This window comes from Poecilia mexicana, unplaced genomic scaffold, assembly GCF_051168715.1.
Source record: "Poecilia mexicana isolate PSO_F unplaced genomic scaffold, ASM5116871v1 scaffold_18, whole genome shotgun sequence".
Taxonomy (NCBI): Eukaryota; Metazoa; Chordata; class Actinopteri; order Cyprinodontiformes; family Poeciliidae; genus Poecilia; species Poecilia mexicana.
Genome location: NW_028263387.1, coordinates 16264291 through 16286337, shown reverse-complemented (window position 1 = coordinate 16286337; position 22047 = coordinate 16264291). Strand labels below are relative to the sequence as shown.

The window sequence follows — 22047 nt, the reverse complement described above, 5'->3', positions numbered from 1 at the left end:
CTTTTTGTGAAATGTTTCGTTTCACCAGTGTGAGGCAGCAGGCTGTTTTCAGAGTTGCCCCTTTTGTAGTAGCAGGCATCCGTTTCTTTTTGTAAAGTTAACAGTTGAGTATAGGGTCTCATGTGATATCCTGATATTTAATAACGGCAGAAAGTCCTTGGAGACGGAAGCAGTGATGGAAGAACGGTCCAAAGATAATTTAATAAATGCCGAACTAGAAAAAGATAAAACTGAAAGCATTTTTAAACAAGTTTCACATCCTATATAACGTTTCATATAGAGCAGAATCTAGAAGGTTTGTAAGATCCTCTATAAATCTTCAGGCTGCAAATAGTTACATTTTGAAAATGTATGAAATGTAAACAAGTGAGGGGGGGGAAAAACATCAGCACAAAGACGGCAAGAAAGCAATCAAAAGTTCAAGAAGGGATGACATTTTGTTTGAAACACAAATCTCTGGTGTCAAAGCAGAGAGCGATGTTTACCCAAGAAGGTGTCCAGCTTTGATTTGAGTTCATAAATTAAACATTTATGAGGTAATTACAGAAGACTGGATGTATCTTGTCTGTGAGGAGGAGGTTGGAGCGGTAACCTTATAGAGGAAATTAAAAATACTCTATGGTAATTTCAACCTGCTAGTAATACACAACAGTGGAAAATGAACATACATTACAAAAACAGGAATTAAAAACTCTGCACCACTGGCAGCATTCAGGTTAGTTGAGGATGCATTTTGTTTAGATATAGTTTTATTTTAAGAGCTTAAATAATTTAAATTTCTTCCCTGTTTTTCTTACCCTCATTTTAACTAATTATTTCTCCGTTTGATTTGAATCTTCCCCTTTTTGCTAAATTATATGATTTTGTCAAACTTTTTTTTTTGCCATGTTAAAGAAAATGTTGGCACTATTGTAGGTCCTAAAATTGTGTTTATTTCACCTAAATAACTGAGCTTGACACATTTCTTGATTTGTTCAGTGAATAAATATTTATCTATGAAAAGGTCAATATTAGCTGAGAAATAAACAGGAGCAAAGTCTCAGTTTGGGTGCAAAGGATTGGTGACTTTAGATATTAACCTTCTTTATAATGCCGTGTCCATCTGTCCCAAAGTTTGCATGATGTCACATATTGTGTTATAACATTTCTTGTTTTTGAATACCAGTAATCCTACCTGACGCTGCTTGATGATAAATGTCCGTAATGTAGAGTACTGCACGTGTTTATGCATGTGTCTGATGTAAGCACTTGACTGACTCCGCTATTACTCGGCAGAATAATGAACAATACTTTAAATTTAAATTATATATTAAGGTGCTTCAATCACGTTAGCATTACTTTCCCACTTTTAACTTCTCTGGCTGCAGATTAGCCTTTTATGAATTTTTATTAGTTCTTTTTTTTTTTTCAAGCTTTGATTAGATTTTTGATTTAGTGTCTGTCACTTCACTCTGGCTGACTGATGGGCGATGACTTCATACATAAAAAGCACATATTAAATGCTGATGTTCTTTCATTGGCTGGAGCTGAAACACTGTGATGATGGGAAGTGCATTAAGTCCTCTTGAGGGCCGCTGATATTGTCTGTTATGGAGAGAGAGAGGCAAAGATGTACGATTTCATCATGGGACAGAATGAGACTGGACTTCATGTCGGACATTGGCATTGTCGATTATGAATTTATGTTTAACATTTTTACGACGGCTTGACCTCATGGTGATACTCAGTATATCTACCCAGCTTTGATATATTTTAGAAATGTTAATAGGGATATAGAAGCTGCTATTTTGGAGGGGGAAAAATAATAAATTGTCTGATTTAAAAGGCCTAATTTAAGCTTTATGTAATCTCTTGAAGTTACTTGAAGTCTAATATCATTCTACTTCACACTGCGTAGGTCCGTGGGTACTTGAGGTGAATCAAAACAGATGCCTGCTGGATACGTCAGACAAATGTCAGGTTTTACTCCCACACGCTGTCGCACAGCAAACTGAAGAAAAAATTACGGCACATGTCCATCTTTTCAACAATTATTGGTGAGATTTTAATGTGGAGCTGTGTGTATTATCTAAGTTACCATAATTATGGTGACTTGTTTTTATAATCTGAGCCCAAGTTGAAACCTTGGAGTTTCCTGCATTGTAATTTTAAAAACGCAGCAGTACCTTTCTTTCTTTTTTTTTTATTTTTATGTTAACATTCTCTGTTCTGCTAACTTCAAAGTAAGTTTCAATGAACATAAAAGATGCATCAATAGTTGCTTTACAAAATAAAAAAGTGCAAATGCTTTGAAAACCAGATATGGTGCTGAGTACAAATGTCTCGAACCGCCTGCATGTACCTCTGTTCCTTCCTATAAAGGTTTTTAAGGGTCACCTCACTGGGACCGGACTGGAGACATCTTATCCTTTCTAGCTGGAGAGAGGGATATCTGGATTTCCACCTCTGACCTGTTACTCCTTGGTCCTTGATCTAACAAAGGCAGAGGCTTGATCCTTGTGCAGGCAGCGATCATAGCAGGTTGCACAGCATTGAACTTGTGCTGCGGAGCATTTATATGCAATCACTGCAAGGCTGAACAGATCTAAAGTTTAGCAAATAAATGCAGGTTTAAGACAGACTCAATTAGTAGCTGCTTAAGCTTTATGAACCTGGTCTTTATGAGTGACAAAAATAAATAAATATCTGGATCGGTGCATCCCTAGTTTTTAGTTTGTCTTCAGAAGTTGCGCCCATCCAGTTTCTTAATTCCCTTTACAGTAAGGTTTTAAGATGTCTTTGGTTAAACCGGTTCTAATATACGAGCTTGACTGCTTTTACAGCTTTGGGGCCTAACACTGTAAAATACTTGTGATTTAATGTAAGCAGCCTGTAACAGGGCGGCCGTTTGCGGTTGGATTTTACGGTGAAGAAGACTTCAAGAGGTAGAGTCAGGTGGAAACAGCAGTTGGTTTATTCTCTTCCCAGCATCAACACACACTCAATCACAATCCTTTTTCTCTTCCCACACAGGTGAAACCACAGGCTTAAATAGTCTCAGCTGTGCTGGACCCAACCACCTCCAATTCACAGGGGGATCTCCCTTAACAAATCTCCACCTATTTAAATAAACTACAATTTATTAAATATAAACATTTAAATTTACTTTTTATAAATATTTTATATTTTTTCTTACACCAAATGAAACACCACAAAAAACCCATAAACAATTATCTCCCCACACTTTTCAATGGCCTCTCCCGAACCTATAAATGGTGTCTGGACCCCCGGGGTTGTATTTGTCCAAACACCCTGGAGAGGACACAGAAAAGACAGGTGAGTCACTCATTATCAGCACTCCACACCTAACAGATATTGCACAAACCTTTGCTCAGTTTTACCCACCAGTAGCTCCTTGCTCTGAGTAACAATTATCCTCCCTCCACAGGCAACCACCTCTCTTTCCAATGAGGAGCAGCTGTGCAGAGCCCAGAACAAAAGGCTACATGCTAATTACTAAAATATTCAATAAATACAATTAAAACTTCTCGTGTGCAAATTGTTGTTTATGTGCAAATCTCTGCTTAAAGTGCAGTGCTAAATAAAGTGCTTGTTAATAAAGTGCAAAAAGTGCTTAACAGTGACTTAAATACAAATAGACCCAGTAATGAAGCTCTCTTCATTACACAGCCATTTTATTCAAGCTTTTATTTTTTATTTTTTCTTAGAATGCAACTTTACCCTTTTGCCATAATTTTCCACAGAGGCCGTATCTTTTGCAGCATCTGCTGCTGGTTTGTGGAAGCGATGGCGCCAAGCTAAATGATAGTACCTCCAGGTTCATGTTTAATGGAGGACCCTATTACAGATGAAAAATGGCCCCTGTGCTGTAATGGCTGGATAAATCCAGGCCCTGGAGCAGCCACACAAGATGCTCTTAAGAGTCACGATGCAGCAGAGCCGAGGTGATGATTTCCCGCCTGAAGATACTGCCCAGTATTTTCGGATGAGCATTTGTAAGAATGCGTTTTCAGGTGCCGCCACGCTGAAAATTACCCCCTCTAAATGTTGTTGTTTTTTTATTGGACAGAAAGACCAATGGGCTGTGCAAAATTTAATTTATCCTGCAAAAGATGAGCTCTTTATGGATTTTTCACGGTGCAGAAGTGCAAGGTTGGCATCGGCATATTGACGGATACTTTTAGAAGACTCTGCTGGTTTGATGCAGATTATTTGTTTGGATGAGGTGTGAGGTTTGCAATGTGTGTTGATTACTGACTATAAATAAAAGAAACTGAGGAAGAGTCTATTGACTCTTTACTCTCGTACTTCTAAAATTACATGATCATTATTTAAGGACTGTTGCCAGTCAGTCAGGGAAGTTTAATAAGAGAATTTCTGCCAAATTTTAACTCCACCATTCCACTATAGGGGAGGATTATTCACAAATGAGTCTGAACAAAGCTTAGATAAATGGCAACCTTATGTCTACCTTGTGTTTTACTCTAGATCTGACCTTTAATCTGTAAATGCGTAACCTTTTTCTCTGGAAGAATGTGTTTTTCTTAGTATGACGTCTGAAGTTTGGAGCTCCAAGCTTTTGTAGCGTTGGTATTTCCTGCTTTAATTTTCCATTTTCATTCACGTTGACCTTCATGGAAAAGAACAACAATTTCTAGATTTAAAAATCACATTTCTGTAGCCATTCAGGAATCAAATGGCCATCAAACGATTTGTAAAGAGTTTCGGATCCACCAGTTCACTTTGTGACAACTGCTGTCTTTCAACTTCTGAAAGACTTAATAATTATTTTATTTCTTTTCATCAACATGCATAAAAAAATAAATAAAAGATGCATTTTAACATAGAAATATCAGCCTCTTGGGGGTGAGGGGGGGATTTATAGTTGTATCATAGTTTTGGTTTCTTCTGCCACATCTCGACCAGGATGTCTTTGAATCGTTAATGAAGGAAGCGGGACTTAAAGCAACAAGTCGTGAGTGGAAAATGTGTGGACATGAGCCTAAAAAGCCACATTGTTGCACCAAGAAGTTGTTAAAGAAGAAATCAATGTCTTCTAATGGCCAAGTCCTGACTAATCCAATAAACATATTGTGGTCGGATGCGAAGTGAGTACTTGATGGAGTCGAAGCTTCTCTGTGTGGGAGAACATCGTCCATTATCTCGAGCTGTCTGTTGTGAAAATCTGATATTATGTAATGTTCATTCTAAAGTATAAATAATTAGCTGGATATATACGTATATATAATATACAGTGAGAATTTTTATGCCTGGCAGCCTGATTCCTACCCTATGCTGTACAACTCTTCAAACAGAAACTCAAACAAAGTGATCTCTCTAGCCGCCGTGAGGGCCTAGATATACACATAATAGACTCGGCAAACAAACTTTCACAAACAAAGAGAGAGTACTTCACACGTCAGAAGGAGATCACATTTCCCATTAGTCTCCTCCTCCCCTTGCCCCACGTAGAGCTCAGAGCCTCACCGCCCCAAGTGACTTGCAGACAAATTGGTCCTGAAGAAGTCCAGAAGCAATCAGAGCTCACCACTGGCCTACAATTACACGTCCTCTAACAAAGCGATCAATGTGCTCGCTGTGTGTGAACAGCACAAGCTGGAACATGCTAAAATAGATTCTCTGGTTGCCTGAATGAAGCTGTTAAATAAAGAGGAGGAGAGGAGTTCAAAAGGTTTTTGCTTTTTATGTGCAAAGACGGTCAATGCCTTCAGCTTGAAATGGCAGCGGGCTTATACGAGTTTCTTTAACTAGGGCAGCAGATTAAGTTTTTTTTTTTTTTTCCCCCCTTTGCCTTTGATCTAAATGTGCAGCCTTTAGAAAATAAAGTGATTATTAGACTTCCTAATTATGTGTAGTACAACACCAAGGGAAGATTAGCTCAGTTTGGGTTGTTGGACAATTACAGCAAAAGCTGAGATCCTAAATGAAGCAACAGGACTTTCCTGTGGTCTGTGTATGTAATCACCTCACATATGCATCTCATTTTGCACACCACTGTTTTATAAGCTATGCTGATATTGGCTGCCCCGTGAGTGAGTCTGCTCAGTCTACCATAACGCTGTAATGTGCTTTTAGAATAAGTGATAAAAAGGGCGATGAATGTCGATGTTCCCTGGAGTAAATGTATATAGACATACAGTGAAAAGATTGTTTGCTTTTGGAAAACTTTAAGTGACTTGCACACTTTTCCTGGAGTGGACGTCTTAACATAAGACATAAGCATCAAGCATTAGAGAAACGACCAAAAAAGATATTTTCTTCTAGTTTCTAACAGCAAATTAAGTTACTTTAAATAAATTTTAACCATTTGGTTGAATCCCTCTAAAGATATGATTGAGATTTAGGCCAACGCATCCCAAGCGTAGCAGAGTTTTGCAAGCCGGTGGAAAGCTCAACGAAGTGCAACGCTGATGCGAGAGACTCTTGCAGATTTCACTGCCCGTCTCCAGCCACAGATGTCTGAGGTCCTCCACGTAAACAAGCGTACAGAGTGATGAGCCCCACTGCCTTAAAAACACATTTGTATCAATAACAACTATATCTGCTCAGTTCTTATCCGAGCTCATAAATTGTGGTCAGTTTCTGTTGCAGAGCTTTGAAGTCAGAAAATGAAATTCATTGATTGCCTATTGACCCCTAAAGCCCAGATCTGGAGCAGGGCTGCGATGCCAGCCCAGCTCATGAAATAGGTTTTTATAACCCTGGGAAATGCTGCACATTTCTCTCGACTTTTAATACTTTTCTGTAAGACGACTCGGTTAAAACGCTGATTCTCTGCAGAGAGCAGGAGGTAAAGATTTGTTTATGTCGGGATGTTGTTTAAAAAAAAAAAAAAAGCCAACGGTACAGCTGGTACTCTGCAGAATTATTCTTCAGCAACTTGCACACCTGCCACAACCAGGATGCATCAAGTTGAAGAGGAGGAGTACGTCGCAACCACGTTATCAGATGTGTGACCTTTATAATTGCTGTTGAACTGCTGTCACAAGCTTCCTGCCAGCAAGTAGCTCTTCTTATCGGTTGTGTGTGTCTGTTTTTCCCTCTCCTGATACGATAGATAAGGAAGCCTAATGATTCAGGTGATTTAGATACCAGTTTGTAGCTAAAACACTTCAAGGGATGATTGCTTTTAATAACTTAAACTTCATTTATAGTAATTACTCCTGAACACTCGCTGGCCGTTCTTCTGTCATGTCTGCATTTCTGCGGCAGTGAACTCTGATTCAAACATTTTTCTTACTCAGTCCTTCCTAGACAGCACAGGAGATGACTGACTCTGAGAGTGTAGTGGAGAATCACAGATGAATGTGTGTCCTTCACCAGACAAATCAGACTGCGCAGAGCACTCTAACTGCATTAAAAGAGCCCAATTTCAACATTTTTTTCCTTCTCTAGAGAGCAGACAAATTTAAGTTCTGGGGTTAAAAAAGAATCACCTTGGGCTGCTGTGCGTGTGTGTGTGCATACATGTGTGTGTTTTGGGGAGTTCTCCTGCTTCATTGTGTACGTCCCTGCCTGCAACGTGAAAAGGGACATTTCCCTGTTCCCTGGAAATAAATGTATTAACACGAGTGGTATGTGCCGTGACGGATGAAACTGCACTCGTTGCAATTTGAGGTGACCTCGCATTTAAACTAGGCTGGGGCCAGTTAGCCTGTAGAACGAGTTGCTTTCACGGCCCGCCGCGGTCGTCTCCACAGAACTTGGCTGCACAATAGTCCTGGGAATTTCTTGTTTCCGACATTGTTGTGACTTTTTTTGGAGCCGGAGCCATGAAAAACCCCGCCTCTAAGCAAGCGTTGTCGTGGCTGACTGCGTTGTGGCGGCTGCTTGAGGGAAGATGAATTCTTGTCTGGGATGACATGCAGGGAATGAATTCACCTGCTGTATTTGTCAGCAGACACAGTCAGTGGGTGGATGCAGGGGGAGGAGTGCGGTGAATGTGAAGGGGAGTACAGTGAGAAGAGCTCTCTGCTTGTGTTTGTGCGCGCGAGTCTGTATTTGCATTAATAATAATGGACAGACCACATGATTCAGAGGCTGCCTCAGAGTGACAGCACTTGGTGAAAGGGAGTTTGACGAGAGGGAAAATGAGGCTGACTGGTTCCACGGTTGAATTAATGGAAAACATGCTCCATTGAAGACTGTTGCAAAGTGGGTTTGTTTTTTCCTCTCGCATCTTTTTGTAATTGCTCTGCATCGGCTGATTTTGTCTCGTGTCTCCCTCAAGGAATATTTTCTATTTTGTTGTTTTCGCATTCAAATTTCCATTGTTCCCTAGTTTTTCTTATTTTAATAAGCTCTCATAAATATTTGTTGAGACATTTTGTGGCCTCTTAATTATAGTTGTCAGGCAGGAAAAGAGAAGACGGAGAGAATCACCGAGGTTGAGCTACACCACGCAACCATGTGAACAATTCTTACTACGTTCCTGTAAACAAACACTGTAACAGCAAAAATCCTATTTTACTTTAAAGACGGTAATAAAGTCAAATGAGCTAGAAAAAAAAAAAACATTATCAAAAGTAATTGCTTTTCAAGCGTGGGCAACCTGATCTGGTTTCAAAATAATGTTGATGCAGTTTAAATTAACTTGATAACATGCAAAAGTAAGTGCACAATTTGCTTCACTCATAAAAAGCTCTAGTGGCCGATATGCTACGTTGAACCTTTTTAGTTTTAATGTGCAATAATTTTCTATTAAGCTCATAATTTATTATTTCCCTTTTCGAATGAATTTTTTCACCTATCCCAGGATCTTCATCACAAATGTAACTAGAAAAGTATCCTGCGTATTTCTCAGATTGTTTCATTTACCCATCAAATTTATTACATGTCATTTTTATGTATGCATAAAAATCTAAATAACAAACAGCACGTATATTAAATATATTTTTTGTTGTTGTTTTCCATCTTATTTTTAAATGATTAAAATTTTGATTGCGGACCTTTACTTTTCTCTCGTTTCGCTCTCAGAAAAGATCTCTTGACTCCCAAACTGACAGACGCCATCGCTTCTTCCTAATTGCTCTCACCACATGTTCCCTCGCATCTACATATGGATCCTCAATGAGCCACGACCGGATCACTTAAACACAACCCAAACGTTTAGTTCGCGTTAACGGCCTCGGCTGCCATCGTGGCAACGTTTCCGTTTACCTAATTCATGTCTGCCGAGCAGCATTTACCACCTGGGCCCCGAGGGAAGCGTTTTACTTTCACGTCAGACTGAACAGAAATGATCTCCGGAAGCCCTAAGTCCAGAGGTCAGTGTTTACAATATTGTGCATAATTCATGCAGTCGTACTGCATCTGCAGTCATGTTGGCATCATTTAAATTTTATGAGCTGGAGCTCATCCTGGTTCTGTTACTGAACTGATCTGCTGTTTATGGAAAAAAGCTCGATGGGGGTGAAAGTTCTGCCTCTGCAGGATTGTGTGAAGGTGAATTTCAAAGCTTGGAGAGCTTGTTAAACTCGCATATAACCCAATAGTGCTGCTATCCAACTACTGGATAAAAAAGTAAATTTATACCTTTTTATCTCAGTGATATATTTTGTTGAAAAAGTTAACTACATCTGCAATTTTGGTAAAGAAACTGTATTTTCTAGTTTCTTGATGACATCTAACGTCCTAATAGATTTTCTGCTCTATTAACGACAAGCATCTCTAAATATATCACTGCCATACAGTCTGGTTTCCTTTTACTTATATGATTAGCTAATTTTAATTGGATAATTATGCAGTTTTTTGTTAAAAAGTTACCTTATCCACATTGAGAGTTTGATAACAGTATGCATATAATGTGCAGATCTAGTTGCCACATAATTCCTCTAGAAATGAGTAACTTTGATTATACAGACTGATTTACAAAAGCCTTTATTGACTAAATCTAGATTTATTTGATTCAAACCTTGTGAATAATGCATATTGAAAAGTTGTATATGTGCTTTTTTATTATTATTATTTAAAAGAAACCTAAATAAAAGTTGCAACTTAAAGATTTCTAAAGACTCTCTCATCCCACTATCCCAAAAAGCGTGGCCGGGGTGTGTTGTTGCCCATTTCTATCAGTTTATGCAACATTCCTGATCTCGTTATAAGCTGTTCAGACTTCAGTGCAGCCCTCTTTTTCAGTTTGTCCAGGTGTTTAGAGTCTGATTCTGCTGTACCAGCAAACTGCTGCAAAGAAAATTGCTTTCTTCTTCACAGGCTTGCATCTTGCTGCAACCCCCAAAGAACGTAGTATTCTTAAAAAAAAAAAAAAAAGTTATCTGCAGTGTCAGTTCTTGTAAACTTTCTTAGTTGTAAAATGTGAGCTCTCTGTTTGGTTGAGGTGAACACCTACGTGTTTCCAGTAAATTTACTTTTATCCTATTACTGATTTTAAATAAGTAGTATTCAGCCTCTTTGGCACTACTTCAGCAGCGCACGCCTAAGTAGTTATCAAACGTTTGGATTCGTTTGTTTTGTAAGTTGAGATTTCAAAGATTTAAAAAAAAAACTACTAGAGAATCCTCTAAAAGCCTGGTGCTACTTATACTTTCTAAATGATGTTCTCTTCAACACTCAAATTTCTAGATGTCTGACTTTTGACTTGCATCAAAATGCATCAAAGCTAAAACTCCATCTGGTGCACCTGGATAAGAAATATGGTGAATGTATGTTTTTTGGGGGGGGGTTTTGTCTTTTATTTTTTTGCAAAATAAAGTAGAAATGTCAATGAAAAAAAAGAAATTTAGTTTTGTAAATAGTTAATAAATGAATAAATTTGAACAGCTGTTTCATTACTAAAATAAAAGAACAATATTGACATATAAACCTGAGTTGCCTCTGAAGAATTGAGAGAATCCTGCAAATGCAGGTTTGATATGAACTGGAATACGTGCTGACTGTGCATCCACAGAATATTTACATGCTTCAGAAGACGGTGACAAACACGTCGCATGTAACATTATTCACAGGTCCTGTGAGCAGAAATCCAACTTGTACAGGATGGAGTCCAATTTGAGAACAAACACAGGCCCTTGCGGTGCCCCTGTGAAGATTACCACCCACTCAGACACCCTTACACTCGTAAAATGTGGACAGGCAGTAAATAATTTAAGTATAAGTGGATGCATCCGTCTATGTGGTCTGGAGTCTCTCACACATAAGTGGAGGAAATGCACTACAATGACTGAACAAAACAATCTCAGTGCCTTTTCTTAAGATGAGATGCAGCTCGTTGAAGGTTTCTCTTGGCAGAGCCAAGAAGAGTTTGAAGGCTGACTTCATGATTTTGGACACTAGACAACATAGCAATTAAAGGAAAATTAATGAGACACTTTTCTGAACCAAAACACAAATATTTCTAAACACCCTTCTCAATTGATTAAACAGTAGTTAAAATAATATTGAACCCCTGCAGCATAATACTGCCATCACCAAGTTTCATAGCAAGGATGGTGTGTTGAGGACAAAGATAGATTTCCATCAGATACTGCATTTTATATTTAGGGGGGAAAAAAAGTTAAGCTCTTGTCTCGTTTGAGTATCGAACCTTCCTCCACAGTTTTGCTGTAACCTCCCTGAAGAGTTGTGACAAAATTTAAACAGGACTACTTCCATATTTGTCTGTCTTATTGACACGCTAAAGTTCTTGCACCTGGGCTGTGGATCTCTGCAGCTCCTCCAGAGTTACAGCAAGGCCTCCAGCTGCTTCTGTGATCACTGCTCTCCTCAGTTAGCCTGTGAGTTTAAGTGGGTGGCCATGTTTTGGTTTGTAGTTTTGCCAAACTCCTTCCATTTTTACAAATAGGAAATGTTTTATTTTAATATAGACACATTGGCAAGTACTTTTTATGAGCTAAATTTGAAGAGAAAAAATGTATATTTGGAAACCAGAACATCTTAATTCTGCTTTTGGTGTGAATCTGATAAGGATGTAATACTGTGTTAGTGCCTCTCTACTACAGTCGCTATCAGAGGTTTGTTTTTGTCTCTGCTTCTGCAGAGTTGGGAAACTTTTGCAGTAAATTTGGAAGAGCTTAATCGGGTGATAAAGAATTAGAAACGAATTGCAGCCTCCCTGTGTGCAAATCGTCTTCTAAAGATATTAGATACGGGTTAATTAGACTAAACTAAACCCTTGAAAATATTTTTTGATTGTCTTGTTGGATGTTCTGCATTGTCTGCTGTCCTTCATTACATAAACGATTCAGAGATCTTCGGAATCCCACCGTCACGACGAGTATATTAGCGCCGGCAAACTGTGCTGATTTGGAGAAGCACGAAATAAAGACGCTCTCTGATATCCTCTTTTCAATCACAGAGGATTAATGACCAAAGGCTTCTGGCTTGAGTTCAGCTTTTAAATTGGATACTGAGCTCATCTTTTCAAAGAATGTGCATCTAATCTTATTTTGCTTTGCTGCTATTCAAATTCTTTGTCTTTCCGCAGTCCATCAGATAAGACAGATAAATTAAATACCCTTTCCACTAAACATCATCGCTTTTCCCAGCCTTTGATAGTGAGCTGAAGGCTGGTTTCTCATTATGATATTTACGCTGCAAAAACCCCCGACACTGACACGTAATGTGTTCCAAAATATGGTGAAAATAAGAGTATACGAGTACTTGAGTGCTGCACGACGAGTGTTGGATTACGTCCTGAAGGTTTCCCAACTTGTCCTGCTATTTATGTGAGTAAGAAGGATTTCCCCTCTCTGCTGCGGTTTATAAATAGAAAGCTTTTGGCAACTGCAGCCCGTCCTCTGTGTTAGCATCATTTACACGGTTTGTGTTTCCCCTGTCACTGCTGCTGATAAGCTGTCATCAGAACCAGCCTAATGGGTTTCGGATGAGACGGTGGCCCGATGCACTTGATGAACGCGTCATCCATGCAACTTCACGTGATCCAAGGTACCGTTCGAGGGTGCCCGTCGAAGGCAGGGGTCGGCAAACGGTGCACTTCAGAAAGCCGTTTCCCCCCTCAGTCCTGCAAAGTAAAAGTAGGAGCCATATAAGTACTGAGACATATAATTTGGAAACAGGCAGCACTTTGTGGGAATAACCTCCAAGTCTGGACTATTTCAGTACGATACTATACTTTAATTTCACTATAGTCTGCAGCCCTAGTTTGATTTTCGTCCGTCCTGGAGCTCGTTTTATTTTATTTTTTTGTGGGTGGCACCAGGCTATTGACTGACAAGCTCAGCTAGTTTCCTTGGCACAGGCAGATTTCTATTAAATAAAACAGCCATACACAGATTTCTTGGCTTTGAGTGAATTGTACTGGAGAATCCTTTGTCATTTCAGTGCTACTAGCACAGAGTTGTGCAGCTGAAAATACATCCCAGTTCATAGAGGAGACACTGAGCTGTACAGAGGGTCAACTGACAGTTTGACTTATACAAATTTAAAGAAGCCCAAGAGCAAAGATATAAAATAAGAAAATATATTTCTGGACACAACATGTAAAAAAAAAAAAAAAAAAAAAAAAAGTGCTTGTAACGTCAAGTTGTTGTAAAACCAGCTTTTTTTTCTTCTTTTAATTGTCACCCAGTTTAGCACAGGTACCATTAAAAAAGTCTCATTACATATTCAGCAACCACTGCTGCTGTTTCCCCTGGTGTGTTTATACGTCCTGAATAAATGCCCACCCTCTAAGATGAGCAAGATATGCGTCTTAAACAGAGCCAGCTGATTCAACTGTGCATATTTAATAACTGCCTTTTAGAGCTCAGTATAAATCCTGGTGCAGTGGACTGAACTGCTCACTTACCATCTTGAGCGGAACATAATTGGATGAGATAATGTATTGAATGGCAAATGTACAGTATATGGAATATCAGTAAACCGGAGCGGAGCGAGGAGTGATGTTTATTGCTGCTGGGGGCTTTGGACCGCACCGGTTCAAAAGAGCATTAAATCTTACTTTCACTTCGCGTCCGGGCTGCTTGTTTCGCAGCACTTTTGTCCCCCAAATAGACGCGGCAATCACGCAGGCGCTTACTGCACCGAGGGGTTTGTTTTGCTGCTCCTCCACGTCACGGTGTGACTGTCATAGCTTTTTATTTGGAGACGGGTCTGGTGTGAGAACGCTGCTCATTACGACAGTGGAATGCAATATTCACAGCATTAAGGAAAGACAAAGGAGTCTGGGGTTGCAAGAATAAAAACTAACTTTTTTTTTATCAGCTCAAGGCCATCTGTGCTGATTTTTCATTCGGTGCTGCTCACTGAAGATTTATTTTGGCACGACTTCATAAATTTCTAACCGAATTGGGCAAATTATTGCCTTTCTTGTGTCGTCTTTGACTCTCTTAGGCAATTTTTTCATGTCATGCAGCTCAGTGGACTGTGACAACTGGACGGGTATCACACTGACAGAAACTTGGTGTTGGTTTGTAACAAAAGAATGTGACACGGGCCTAAAGGGAGCACAGCGCCAGCAGGTGAGGTTTTCTTAATGACGGATCAAGTCAAGCAGGTGCAATCGAACCTCACGCCTGACAGGAACTGCTTGGCTGGCGTCCATGTTGGACATTTAACTACTGGTGCAGGATGCTGGCCTGGGACCTGTGGGATGATGGCCGAGCTGCCGGCTCACTGCAGTTAAAGAAGAGTTAGTTTTTAACTGCTTTTCCAGCATTCTTACGAGAGTGCACCACTTTGCAGCTTTGTGGCAAAGTTCTGACTTTGATTTCTCTTTGAAAACTAGAGATAGCCTTCACCAGTTCACCAAGTACTGGGGAAAAAAAACTATCTATCCATCTTTCCACTTTGATTTGAGATTAGTAACACTTAGATTAAGCTTGTGTCTATCCGCTCTGATATGTGGATGACGCTATAGTTCATTTTGGTTGGATTTAAAGTTACAAACTATCAAGAAATTTGCAGCGTTTGTCTTCTCTTCTCCCTACGTTTGTCATGTTTACTTATTGAATGAATGAAACTGCATTTAAAATATTTTTTGGAACCTCGCTGCATGGGGCAGTCAGTAATTATTTCTGGAACAGAAGCAATGTCATGCCACGTGTGAGCAGACGCTGTTTTAAAGCAAAGACACAATGATTACAGTTCAGCATCTTACGTTAGCATGGTTAGCACAGGTATCTCTAAAACAGCAGCCTTAGTATACTGTAGTGAACACAAACCATTCCTTTAAAACTGAGATTTTCAAAAAGGCTATCAACATTTTAAAACATGATCCATGACAGAGACTGAAGAATCTAAAAACAGCTAGTTCGCTGTACTCTGCTTAGCTTTCTTGGTGCATCCTCTCTCGTAGCCTTAATGAGCTGCAGACATTGAAAACCGTTTCTTTTGACATAGCTATTTGAATTTCTGTGTTTCCTCTGGCATGACCTTTAAACGCCTCACGGACATAAATTGCTAACTTCGAATCTGGTTCACTCAGCCCCAAAAAGCGTTTTCAGCACAACCTGTTGGCACTTTCCATATGATGTGTTTTTGCTGATTAGGAAAAAACAGATTGTTGGCGATACTTTGACCAGTGGAGCTAATATTCTACCAGTTGCTTTCACCAAAAGCGAGCCCTTGTTAAACGTGTTAAACACAAGATTCATTTTAAAGGTTAATTGATTTATGCAGTTAAATGTAGTTTGAAAGAAAGTAATCTAAAATAGTTATCTAACCCATGTCTTTTGGACTGAAATCCCCTTTTCCAGTGATAAATTATTCTTAAATAATAAAATAAAATGACTCCATCACATGCATGACTTGATTTACTGTTGCAGAACACCTAATCTTCTCCTAAACTTTTTATTTTATCAATAAAATCTCTGACCTAACCTGCTGTGAATATGGATGATTATTATCATATTATTTTTTATGATCTGGTAAAGCAATTATTTTACGCCCAACCAGAGTGTGCAGTCATTAAATCGGTGAACGTTTTTACTGAATGAAAAAGACTGAAAACTAATTTGCATTTTATCATGGTATTCAAAAATGTTTTAATTTTAGCTAACCTCTATTTAAGCAGGAAGGTATAAGATTAAAAACCTCAATCTCAAGGAAGAGCTAGCCAAGATAGGGAGCAGCAATTATCAAATATAATTACAAAACTTAACCTCTTGAACAAGGACAAATGCATAAAAAACTACAAACACTCTGTTTGAAATCTTTGCATGTTTGAAATTGGCCTCAAAGGCTTTTAGTTTTGATTTAGAAGCACTCTGAAATTAAATGAACTCTGACATTTTTCAGTCATTATGGAAAATGCTAAAGGTGCTGAGCGGACAGAATCTCTTTTTGCCAAGTTCAGGGGTAAAAATACAGCATAAAGTAACAAGTGAATAACGGCCAGCATGTTTCAAAGTAAGATAACATGAGAGTATGACCTCATATATATAAAGATGTAAAACCAATGTTCCTGAAGGTGAGTGATCAAGACCCCCTCATAGTTATAAGTGTGAACAGCAACAAAACCAAAACTGGAGTCAGACGAAGCACAAAAACTTTTAGTAGGTTACAGAAAGCTTTTCTTCATAAACAGCTCTGTTGTTTATCATTTTCAGTCTGTGTAGGTGGCAGACTGCTTCTGAGATATCCAGAAAACTGTCACAGCATTTCACTACACCCAATGACAGATGGGAGTTTAAAGCACCTAGCCTTCCTGTTATCCCCTGAATTCTTGCAGCAAGATAAATTATCAGTGAATGAATATCTGCCACAAAATCTCTCAAGATGGTAGAAAAGTTAACTAGTGATCCAAAAGCAATAAAAACAAAAACATGTGTCAATCTTGGCTTCTTTTTTTTTTTTTTTTTTGCAAGTTTTTTCTTCACAATCAGCAGTTGTAAATGAAAGACGATAATGAAGAAAAATCACACGCACATACAATGGACGAGAAGTGTTTTGTTTGCCGAAATGATTTTAAACATTTGGTGCTTTATTGTGATTCACAGAACACATCTTAATGAGTAGCGGAGCTGTGGCGTTTGGAAAATTAGCATTTTAATCTAGCTCCATCATCAGAGGAGAAATAACATTTGCTCCCGGAGAGCATTTGTCTGAAGTGATGGCAGGTGGATGCAGGACTCATCATGAGGCCTGATGGCCACTGATTAGGACCATATGTGGCAGGATACGCAGCAACACGGCCAAGTCACTTTACAGATGAATGGGTTGTAGACACTAGAGGAATGGTTGTGCCTCTCTGGAGGCGTAAAACTGCTGAGCATGCAAATTTAGCTATTTTTACTGCTGCACTCTGTGATTTTTATTTTATTTTTTTTCTTCTTTCACCTCTCTGTATATGATCTGTACTACGTTTTTAAAACCCATGATTACTGTAATTTTTTTTATGTGTTCAGAAAGCTTCTGTACCCAAGCAGAATTTTATAATCTGGAAATATTATTGTTATTCCCATCAGTCCTACATTTTCTCATCTTTTCTCAATCTCATTTTTCTCTGGCTTTGCTTGCAGTTCTCAGATAGTTTCAGGAGAGTGCAGCTGGAAAGGTACTGACTGTTCCAGAGAGCTTTCCCTCATAGCTCTCTGCAGCCATCAGACAGAGTTGGTCATCACACCGTGTCTTTGTGGTACATTTGTTCTCTCATCCAGAACTGACACAGAATTCTGACGCATATTTGGTGTGAAAAAAAAAAGAATAATAAAAAAAAAAGATTTATAGTTTGTTTCTGACACCTAACAGCGCACTTTTCACAGGCTGTGTGTAGACGTCATGGAAAATGAAAAAAAAAAAAAAAAAAAAACGAGGGATGTCTGCTCTCTGTTATTTACATTGTTCCTTTTGTCAAGGGCTTCTAATCTTGGTTGTAAAATCTGTGCTGCAAGTGATGTGTGTTTGTTTGAAGGCAGTTTGATTTTCATCTACATGCTGTTTATATGGGAGGGGGGGGAAATGTAATCACAGCAAGTAGGCTTTTAGCAGGATAACTTTGGAGCTCTTTACTTTTCAGTGAACCACCAAAGAATTGACTCCATCCAGACGGAGCACGTATGGGAGCTCTGAAGGCTGTTTGAAGAATGCTGGCGCCCTCTTCTGTTCGGAATACAGCGGTAGTTTGTGGTAGTAGTAGCCAGAGACAAAAATAATATGCGTAAAATATTGTTTGAAATGATCTTTTGTTCAGTTAAGGTTACATCTAGTCTTTTTGTTGTTGTTTTGGTTGCAGGAACTAAAGGCCATCATCAAACATCTGCTTTAAATTGTCAAACCAGGCTTTACTCTATGTGCCTGGAATGGAGTTTGGAAAAAAGAAATGGTTTAGGTTTTATGTGGCTAGATAAGACCAGTTGTGTTAGTTGTTTATTACTTGGTCACACAAAATCTGCAGGGAATTTTCAAATGAAAAACATTAATTGTCAAAGGATTGCTTCTTGTTTATGCATCATTTTCTAAACAGAGCTATGACTTTGCTCTTCTGAAGGAAATGTATTTTCCCCTCATTTCATACTGAAACCAAACACAAGAGTTAAAAATTGTGTTTAACTTCTTGACTTATTTCAGTTTGGGCAGCACGGAAAAAGACGGTTCAGGACAATCTTCCTCAGTGGGAAATCTGGCATCATTTTTATAGCAAGAAGTTCAGAGACTGGTGCAGTTTTGCTGCCCCTTAGTGGACAACAAGAGTAGTGTTTGTGAGAGGTTACATTAAAGGTAGTAGTAGATTAAAAAAAATAATGTAGAAAAAGATCAATTGTTTAAACTGAGGAATGACACAAGAATTATATGTTTGTGGTTTAATGTAAGCTCTACATTCTCTCTATTCTACAATAGTAGAATAATGCATTTTTATTGTAGTAGGTTAAGAACCATGGTATACCTTGAATACTCTCCACATGTGTTCAGTTTCCGTTTCATTGTAGTTCAGGCTGTTAGATTATGAGTTTTGTTCTTCACAATTATGCACTTCTCTGTGTTTGTAAACGAGAAAATGCAAATAAAATGCACTGAAGTTTGTGGCAAAATTTAAGGGATATTAATACTTTTACAAGGCACCTTAAATAGACTCCATTAAGTAACTGCTTGGATCAACAGTTTGTGACAAATGCATATATCCGAGTGGAGCTTTATTAGGTACTTGGCTCTAGTTTGGGCATTAAATTCAGTGAAAGTTCATTTTAATTGCCTTGAACAAGAGAAAAGTGATATTAAGTGAAGGCTATATTCAGAATAACATGACCGCTTTCCCTTTTTGTAAGAGCTTGACTTATAGTGCCGTCTTAAAAGGCATCCGAGTGGTTAAACGGATAATTCCACCTCGCAGAAGCAGGACGCAATCAGCAGCTTTTATTTTCCACAAGATAAAATTACTGCTTTTGTTGGAGCGTGATGGTTTAAAGACAGCAGTAAAACCAATGCAGCTCCTTATTAGAAGATGCTGAGCTGTTTTCTGTGTCTCCTAATGGGGATTAGGTCTAAAGATAAACCAAATGGGCATAAGCATGTCTGCATTCAAAACAAAAGCATATTTATCCTTTCTTTGACTTTTTATTTAAATCTCCTGCTTTGGTCTGAACCCTCACCTCGCCGCTTGACTTATCAGATTCACGGCCTCCATCTAACTTTAACTGCTGCTCATGAGCTTGCTGGAGCCGCGGCTGGGCTCCATTTCCTTTTTTTCCCCCGTTGTTCACAGTTCAAACGACCGTGAGGGCAAGAGCCCACCTATGGCTCACCATTCTGTGTGTGAGTCATGAAGAGCTACTGACTAACAGGATGTCTCTTAATGAAGTGCTGTACAGCATCAGATGAACGGAGGACAGAAAGACAGACGGGTGGAGGAAGCGCCAAGAAAAAAAGCCTGTAAAACCCGTGATTCTAGCCTGCGTTTCTATCAGTGTTTCTGTATTTATTCGGTTGGATTAAATGAACCGCAGTGTCTGGGAAGACTGGTGTCCTCCAGACTTCATCTTGATTATAAAATATGTTTTTATTCCAGTTCGCGTCTCACACAAGTGGTGATTCTGATTGTTTATAGCCAGCAGGTCGGTGTTGTGTAAGCCTCGAAGGAGACGTCTGATTAAAACATCCTAATTTGTGGTGCGTCTCGTCTAATGAAAAGCCATCACAGCTCCAACATAATTAAGCAACTCTTTGAGCAGCCATGCTCATCTGATTTCACTGATGATTCATTCTATGCTGTGTATTATTTTTAATAGAGAATATAAGCTGGAACTAGTGTTTCTCCTGCAAGAAAATGTAAATATCTGCTTATGGTGTGGTGATGTCTCCGTCTTTCATGGGTCTAAAAGATATCATGTAAGCTTGATTATTACTATGTCAACCACCAAACAAAAACAAGTCTTAAATGTGTGTTTAGGAGATGTTTACAAGTTAATGGCTTTCTGAGCATCTTCAGCTTTAACTTTATGAACATACTAGATTTATCTAATTAACGGGATTGTTGCCGTGCCTCTGAAAATACCCATCAACTGCAGAAACACTAATCTGCAGAGATTTTTTGTTTTTTGTCTCTCCATAGCCATCAATGCATCATATAAACTAAGACAGAATGCACTTTCACATATGCTCTCAATGGTTTTTAAACCAATTTAAATAGACATTATACATTCTCTCTACTTGTTTCTTACATCACTTATCAAAAGACAGCTCTCATATTTGTGAAATTTGTTAATCACGGCTTGTCAAAACCCTAAAAACGATCTTAACGTTAGGTTCATCATGAGTGACGAACTGCAGGCAGAAAGTAAGTATTTTAACACTTGTTTAATTTAGCATACCTCTACAGTTGATCTTTGCATTTCCATTTGATAAAAAACATAATCTTTTGCATAAATCATATTTCTGGTTGGTCTATGTTTATTTTATTTAAGTACCATTGGCATAATGAAAATTGTGGCAAACGTAGAAGTTGTTTAGTCATTTTATTCATTATTTTATCTTACTTAGCCTTTTATTTTAACAGCAAAGGGACATAATGCATCACTGTCAAAGCAAAGGTTCCTAATGGATGTAATGCTATACAGACAACATGCTGTGTGTAGGTGAGAAAAGGTCAGAATTTTAGTCAGGACTTTTTGCATGTTTTCACACATTTTATCAAATCCATAATTTTAACACAGAGATAAATTTGCACCGAACAATTATGATACCAAGCTTCCTATATTGTTACATCCCAAGACCAGAGGATGAGGATGGTCGTCTCGCTGTGATGTTCTCCACTTCCTGTTCAGTTTAAACGCTGACTCTCAGTCTGAGACAGCGGAGATGCGCTTCTACGCTATGATCCGTATCATCATGAAGCAAGGTCGAAAATCCAATAATGGGCATAATTATGCATGTGGACAAGCAGCTGATTAACTGATTATCAACCTCACATTATTCTCTTAATTCACTGTCAAACGTGGAGCTGAGACATGCGTTGCTGTGCTGCAGATGTTTGATCATTGGTTCTGAGAGAAACATGGCAGAACAATTTCATTGTTTCCCTTCATTTCAGATCATAGGTTAGCCATTGGTTGCACACGGAGAAAATGTGTTTTACAGTCAGATTAGGATTTAAATAACACTGGCTCTCTATTTAGTATTTGGGGCCTGCCATAGCAATGCATGGAAGGCACCTATTATTCTGCACCTCGAAGTAATTGCCGCTTCCTTTCACCGTTAATGCAGCCCGTGCCGCTGCGTGCCCCCTCACACGGTATATTTCAAAAATGTGCGGCTTGATCCTGTGAGTGGTGCTTTTGTTAGCATTTCGAGTAACCATGGTGAAGTAAGTAAATTCAAATCAAAACAAATTCTGACATTGTTTTGTGTCAGTTAGACTCAAAAATAATAAAAATAAAAAAAAACAGAGAGAGAATTTTGTCTGCTCCTCTTCTGTGTCTCACACAGGACAGCTTTCAGAGACGATTACCATAGCAACAGAACACTGAGGAGGGCAGAGATGTAGAGAACTACAGAGATGGCCGAACAATCGGTACAGAAGAGGCTGAGCAGAATTTTAGAACCGAAGTGACGCCACCTTGACGGAGCACTTTTTTCTCTCTCTTTTCTGCAAAATTCACTGACTGCACAATTCTT

The 22047-nt window shown here is 38.8% G+C and overlaps 1 protein-coding gene and 1 long non-coding RNA gene across 5 annotated transcripts in view; both read left to right on the top strand.

Moving 5' to 3' along the window:
- The window catches only part of kcnip4a (potassium voltage-gated channel interacting protein 4a), a 137192-nt gene that overhangs the window by 53550 nt on the left and 61595 nt on the right, over positions 1-22047 (top strand). The window lies entirely within an intron of this gene.
- Positions 2862-3538, top strand: LOC148154084 (uncharacterized). Its single transcript, XR_015766217.1, has 2 exons — positions 2862-3315; positions 3428-3538. It is a non-coding gene; the product is annotated as an uncharacterized LOC148154084 (long non-coding RNA).